Source organism: Gekko japonicus, unplaced genomic scaffold, assembly GCF_001447785.1.
Source record: "Gekko japonicus isolate JY-2015 unplaced genomic scaffold, Gekko_japonicus_V1.1 scaffold1, whole genome shotgun sequence".
NCBI lineage: Eukaryota > Metazoa > Chordata > Lepidosauria > Squamata > Gekkonidae > Gekko > Gekko japonicus.
In genome coordinates, this window is record NW_015164181.1 from 624,990 (window position 1) to 631,350 (window position 6,361).

Here is a 6,361-nt window from a genome sequence, read left to right on the forward strand (position 1 = left end):
GAGCACGAATGGAGAGGGGGGCGGGGGGCCGGGGGGGGGGGGGTTGTTGCATTCTATGGTAATCTGAGGACTGGAGGGGGCGATGAGGGAGGTGCATTTGGGGAGGAGGGTGGAACCGAGGAGAAGAACGCCAGCTGGTGCCACCCCCATTCTCCTCCTCCTCCCCTTACCTCACTCCACCAGGCTATCGAGGTCCCTGTCGATGCCCAGCAGGTAGCATTTCCTCCAAAGCCTGGCGTAAGTGGCAAAGAGTGGACGGCCACACCGGGACTGCAGCACCCCGAGCCCCAGGAGGGCTGGCCAGTTGTCCAACAGAAGCACGTCGCCCGGGGGAGGCTCCGCCGCTGCCGCCGCCGTCGCTTCCCAGGCACCGCCGCGAGGGAGCCGCTGCTTGGCGCTTCGCAAGGGCAAGTGCGGCAGGAGGCGTTGGCGTTGCTCGGGCAGGTGGTTGCTGCCGGCACGGTGCTCGCAGCTCTCCCGGTGGTGCCGGGGGTCGGTCTCGTACCAGTGGTCGGTTAAAATGGCTGTGACAAGCAGCGCCAGGGAGCAGAGGCTGAGGCACAGACTGAGCGCGCCCACCAGCGCCCGCCCGCCCATGGCTGGCTCTGGGGTGGGGACGCCCCCTTCGTCCGCTCTGCTCCCCTCTTGGAGGCTGCATCGGAGGCCAGGAGGGAGCAGCAACCCTGGCTCACACACGGCCAAGGCACGGACTGGGCGGGCAGGCGGTGTCCCGTGCTTATTGTCCACTCCCCTTTGGCAGGGGGAAAGCGCCGCGCAGGCCCGAACCCGCGCATGTTTTTTACTCGGAAGTAAACCCACTGATTCCCGTGGGACTTACTCCTAGAGAACTGTGCACTCTTTTTTGCAGTATTTGCTCCATAAGACGCACACACTTCCCCCCCACTTTTTTTGGGGAAAGTGCGTCTTATGGAGTGAAAAATACGGTATTTTAAAGCCTACCTCGTTGTTATCCTGGTGTCTCCTTTAACTTTGTAGTCATATTAGGCTAACAGAAAATGCAAACGATGTTTTAAGAAACCAAATTTCAGTTTTATCTTTCGACTTCATGTGCAGTAACCCAGTGAAGGCTTTTTACAGAGTTTTTTAATCTTTGCAGGGCACCGTACTACTAAACCTATATAATATGCGCACTGTTAAATAGGCTATACGCCATTCAATTGGATTTACACATGTTTCCAGTTGTTGTTTTGTATTTGTGTTCTTTCTGGGCTACCTGGATAAAGACTACAAGAATGAGGAATGGCTTAAACCAACTTTAATATGAAGGACAAGCCAAGCATCTAACTACAGCCTTCTCTAAGCTTTGCTCTAGAACTAGGGTCGTGTGATCTTAGGGCAAGTCCACAACTTAACTATTCCTGTTAAATAGGGTTGCCAACTTCCAGGCAGCACCTGGAGACCTTCCTCTATTCCAACTGGTGTCCAAGTGACCAAGATCAGTCACCCTGGAGAACATGGCTGTTTTGGAGGGTGGACTCTGTTGCATTTTACCCTCCCCAAACCCTGCCCTCTCCAGGCACGACCCCTGAAATCATGTATTTCCCAACCCAGAGCTGATAACCCGATTTTTGACCATAATTGAACATCTCTGCATTAAAATCTTCCCACTATACTTGCCTGGATGATGGTAGATGGATAGCAGTGGCCTTGTGTTCATCTATGGAAAACCTTCAATTAGTATACCACCCCTGAAGTTGTTGTTGGTTTTTTAAACAACAACCGTTTATTGGAAAAAAATATCAATGAGATATTACATTTTCCATAAACACAACATTAACAAGGTTCCGAAACACAATACATTATTAAATCATTGTCATTAACCTATCATTCAAAAGTCAAATAAAAGAATAAACAACTCTTTAAACTTTCAGCTTCTTCATAACTCAAACTAATCAACCACAGACGTAAATATCCTCAGTCATTGTCCATAGAGTATTATCTGGTATTTAGCTGTGGAAATGGTCTCCCAGTCAAATTTGTCTATAGATATCTTATCTAAGATGGGGTTCCATTTATCTAAAGGATTATAAAATTCGCTTTCATTTTGGTGCGTGGTGTTGTATATCGAGTATTGAAGTTGTTGGTGGGGAAATACACCTTTGCTCACTTCAGAGCAAGATTGTGGTAATAAATTGAAGAATTTCCTTAATGCCACATGCCTGGTAGGTACAATATCTTGCAAAGTATGGAATATTCCAGGCATTGTTATCTGGAAAAGGAGATAGGGACGCTAACCTCCAGGTGGGACCTGAGCATCCCCTGGAATTACATTTCATCTCCAGATTGCAGAGATCAGTTTCCCTGAGAATATGGATGCTTCGGAGGGTGGACTCTGTGGCATTATCCCCTACTGAGGTTCCTGGCCTATTCAGGCTCCACTCCCAAATCTCCAGGAGTTGTCCAAACTTTAGCTAGCAACTCTACCCCTCCTGCCCCCTGCCAGTTGCCAGGGGGGCCTGGCAACACTATCTTGCAAAGTATGAAATATTCCTGGCACGGCCATCTGGGGGAGAGAGCGGAGGGTGTTGTTGAAACCTTGATCAGGAAAAGGTTCTCCTTGTTGGCAGATAAATCCTCAGGACACTCCCCTCCCCATGAAAGAGAGCTTTCATAACGGACAAGTCAGAATGGATCATACAATACAAAGGTGTCAGTCTCCGATTTGCCGAGAAAGCTGAATCTTCCTGGATGGAAACATCCTGCAATCTATTTTTACATTCCGCTTTGGCAGTTGCAAGCGTCAGCATGGAAAAATTACGCTTGAGAGAATCCAGTTGGAAACAGGAGGGGTTTGCCGGCGTGCTTGTTAGTTATTCCAGCTCTACCTGCCGCGATTAAATTCGTCTCCTTCTCCTCAGAGACCTTTAGTTTGTCCTACCAGCAAGGCCAAAGAGCTTAATGGTTATAATAATAATTTTCAGTGCTTGCTATTATTATTATTTTTAGTTACCCCTGGAATGGAGCCGTTGTATCCAGTGAGCGAGGTGATCGAGTGTTTTCCCTGTGAGGAAAGGCTAAAACATTTGGGCCTTCCTATTTGAAAAGACAGCTAAGAAGGGATGTGATAGAGGTTCATAAAACTATACAGAGAGTGGAGAAAGTGGCCAGAGACAAGTTTGGTGTAGTGGTTAAGTGCGCGGACTCTAATCTGGGAGAACCGGGTTTGATTCCCCACTCCTCCACTTGCACCTGGCTGGATGACCTCGGGCAAGCCGTAGTTCTTACAAGAGCTGTCCTCGAAAAAGAGCAGTTTCTGTCAGAGCTCTCTCAGTCTCACCTACCTCACAAGTTGTCTGTTGTGGGGAAGGGAAGGAAAAGGAGTTTGTAAGCCGCTCTGAGACACCTTTGGGTAGTGAAGGGTGGGGTATAAATCTAATCTCTTCTTCTTCCCAAAAGATGGAACTTAAGGGCTCTCAGTAATGGGTGGTAGATTTGGCCAGACAAAAGGAAAGCCTTCTTCACTCAATGCATAATTAATTGGTGGAACTCACCACTACAGGATAGTTATGTGTTTAGGGAATTTCTGTGCTGCCTCTCTAGAGATCCTGCTCAAGGTGACTGGTAAATAAAAAGTAATAAAACATAACATTCAAGTTGTAAACAAACTAGTTGGGAAAATATCCAGCCAGAGCATAAAACAGTATAAGAGGATTTTCAGTTCGCGTGATGCCCACTAGTTCAGGTGGCTTTAAAAGAGAATGGCATAGGGTTGCCAGCTCTGAGTTGGGAAATACCTGGAGATTTTGGGGGTGGAGCCAGGGGTGGGTGGGGTTTCAGGAGAGTAGGGGCCTCAGCAGGGCATAATGCCGTAGAGTCCACCCTCCAAAGCAGCCATTTTCTCCGGGGGAACTGATCCTGGTCGTCTGGAGGTTGGCACCCCTAGGATGGCAAAAGTCTATGGGGAGAGGTTTACCAACAGCCTTGATGGCTAAAAGAAACCTTCATTTTAAGAGGCTGGGTGCCTCAGAATACCAGTTTCTAGGCAGCAGCAACAGACAGAGGGCCTTGGCTTCCTTGCCAAGCTTGTAGGCCTCTGCCTGTGGTTGGCCACTGCTGGACTTACCATTCTGGACCAGGTGGGTCTTTTATGTCCTTATGAGAAGGCACGATACCTGCTTTGCATGCAGAAGGTCCTGGATTCAGCCTCCACTGAAACGGGTTTTTGGTACCTGAGCTAAGAGAGATCTTCCTCTGCTTTGGGTGTTGGAGAACCACTGCCAGTCAGAGAGGACATTGTTTATTTATTTATTTATATTTACATTTATATCCCGCCCTATCCCGAAGGCTCAGGGCGGCTAACAAGGGCACTATGTGCCGGATTAAAACAATAACATATAGTTTAAAACCGATAAATTACAATAAAATATCAAACCATTACTACAGATTTAAACAAGACAGGGAGATCTTAACCTCACATAGCTGCGTCCTATGATCTTATCCTCAGAGACGTGTCCAGCGACTCGCTCACTTGGGAGTACGCCAGGGCATAGGGGGTACAGGTGGAATAGTGGTGGCGGTGGCTCCTACTCGAAGGCCTGGCGGAAGAGCTCCGTCTTGCAGGCCCTGCGGAACTGAGAAAGCTAGACATGACTTCCTTGACGGTCTTTCCTGGGATAAATCAGCTTCTTTGTGTTCAAGGAGAAGCCATGGCTGTGAGACATTGGGTGGTGTGTGTTGTTCACAAGTCAGTAACTCATCTCTTCCCCTCTCCCCTTTTCTCTTTCCATGGCTTATGTCTCGTGTCCATTTGGAAACCGACAGAACTCCCCGCTGAAGAAGGTAGGTAGATTTTTTGGCCGGGTTTTATTATCAAGAGCCATCTAGAGGTGCTTCCAGAATTCTTCTCTTTCAAATTTCTCCCTGCTTTGTGGACTTTCCTTTCACCTGGCCATGTTTCCAAAGAATTGACGTGTCAGGAACCTTCCCATCATCTGATAGTTGTTCTCAAAATTCATGCAGAGCATCACTTCTTTTCACTCTGTTACCAATGTGAATATGTACCTGGGACCAAGAAAAACCAATAAATAACAACTGAGCACTGACCAACCCACCCAAGAGCAATAGAAAAGAGACTTCAATACCATAAGTAATTCAATGCATGTAATCCATCATAGGATAAGACACAAATTCATAATATCCCAAAGGGAAAGAACAAGGTCTCTTAAGTTTTAGAAAGCACCTACAAAGGTTGCTACTATGTAAGTTGGACCAAACATGCCGTAAGAGACCTGGCCCATATAAAACCTGAATAATTGTTTACCTCTTGAGAAACTGCTATGAGACTTCCGGTATTGGCTTGTAGCTCCTGAGGAAGGACCTGAAGTCCGAAACACTAATCAATACCTAGGAAAAGTGTTGGACATCTGACTTCATTGTGGACATCTATTCCAGACTTGATTGTTATGAGAGATTGTTATTCTGGACTTTGTTCTTTCCCTTTGGGATATTATGAATTTGTGTATTATCCTATGATGGATTACATGCATTGAATTACTTATGGTATCGAAGTCTCTTTTCTATTGCTCTTGGGTGGGTTGGTCAGTGCACAGTTGTTATTTATTGGTTTTTCTTGGTCAATATGTACCTGGGAGCAGGGGGAGCAGTCTTCATAGAATCATATCATAGAATCATAGAATATTAGAGTTGGAAGGGACCTTGCAGGTCATCTAGTCCAACCCCCTGCACTCTTGCAGGAGCATACTGAAAGATATGTGGTTATATGTGGGGTGGTACTGAGACTCTTTCGGCGTGCCCTTTCCCCAGTGTGCAAAAGTACACGTGTGCATTGGTAAAACACTACACAAAAAGAATCTTGCTGCAGTCATCCCAGTGCTTGCACTGAGATTGCTTTGTTGCAGTGTTTTATTAGGGACCATGAGTTCATCAGTAATAATGGCGGTGGTGGGGAGTGGCATGCAGGAAATTAAACTGTGGAAATACTATGTCAATTCAGTTTCTGGGTTTTTAGAAATTCTCCTAGTTAAAATCCAGCATGGGATCCAACAGAGAAAGAAATTCTGAAATAACTGAAAGGGTGGGGAGAGGGGGTATGCTTATGTCTAGACCAGTCTTTATTCTTTGGGGTTAGGTACCCAAGGTCTCATTGAGAAGCACAGGCAGTGACATAGGGTGCCTTCACCGACCATAGCATTCTGCCAGGTTCCTCACCTTAAAAAGAGGGCATGGGAAGATGGTAACATCCCAAAAACAGAACTTGGGCACACCCCTTCGGATTTGCAGACACGGAAAATGAACAAAGTGCTCACCTAAGGGCGAGCGGGTTAGTGGCTAACATATTCACCCCACTGTGCCATTGCTTATCGATTCTGCCCCAAGTAAG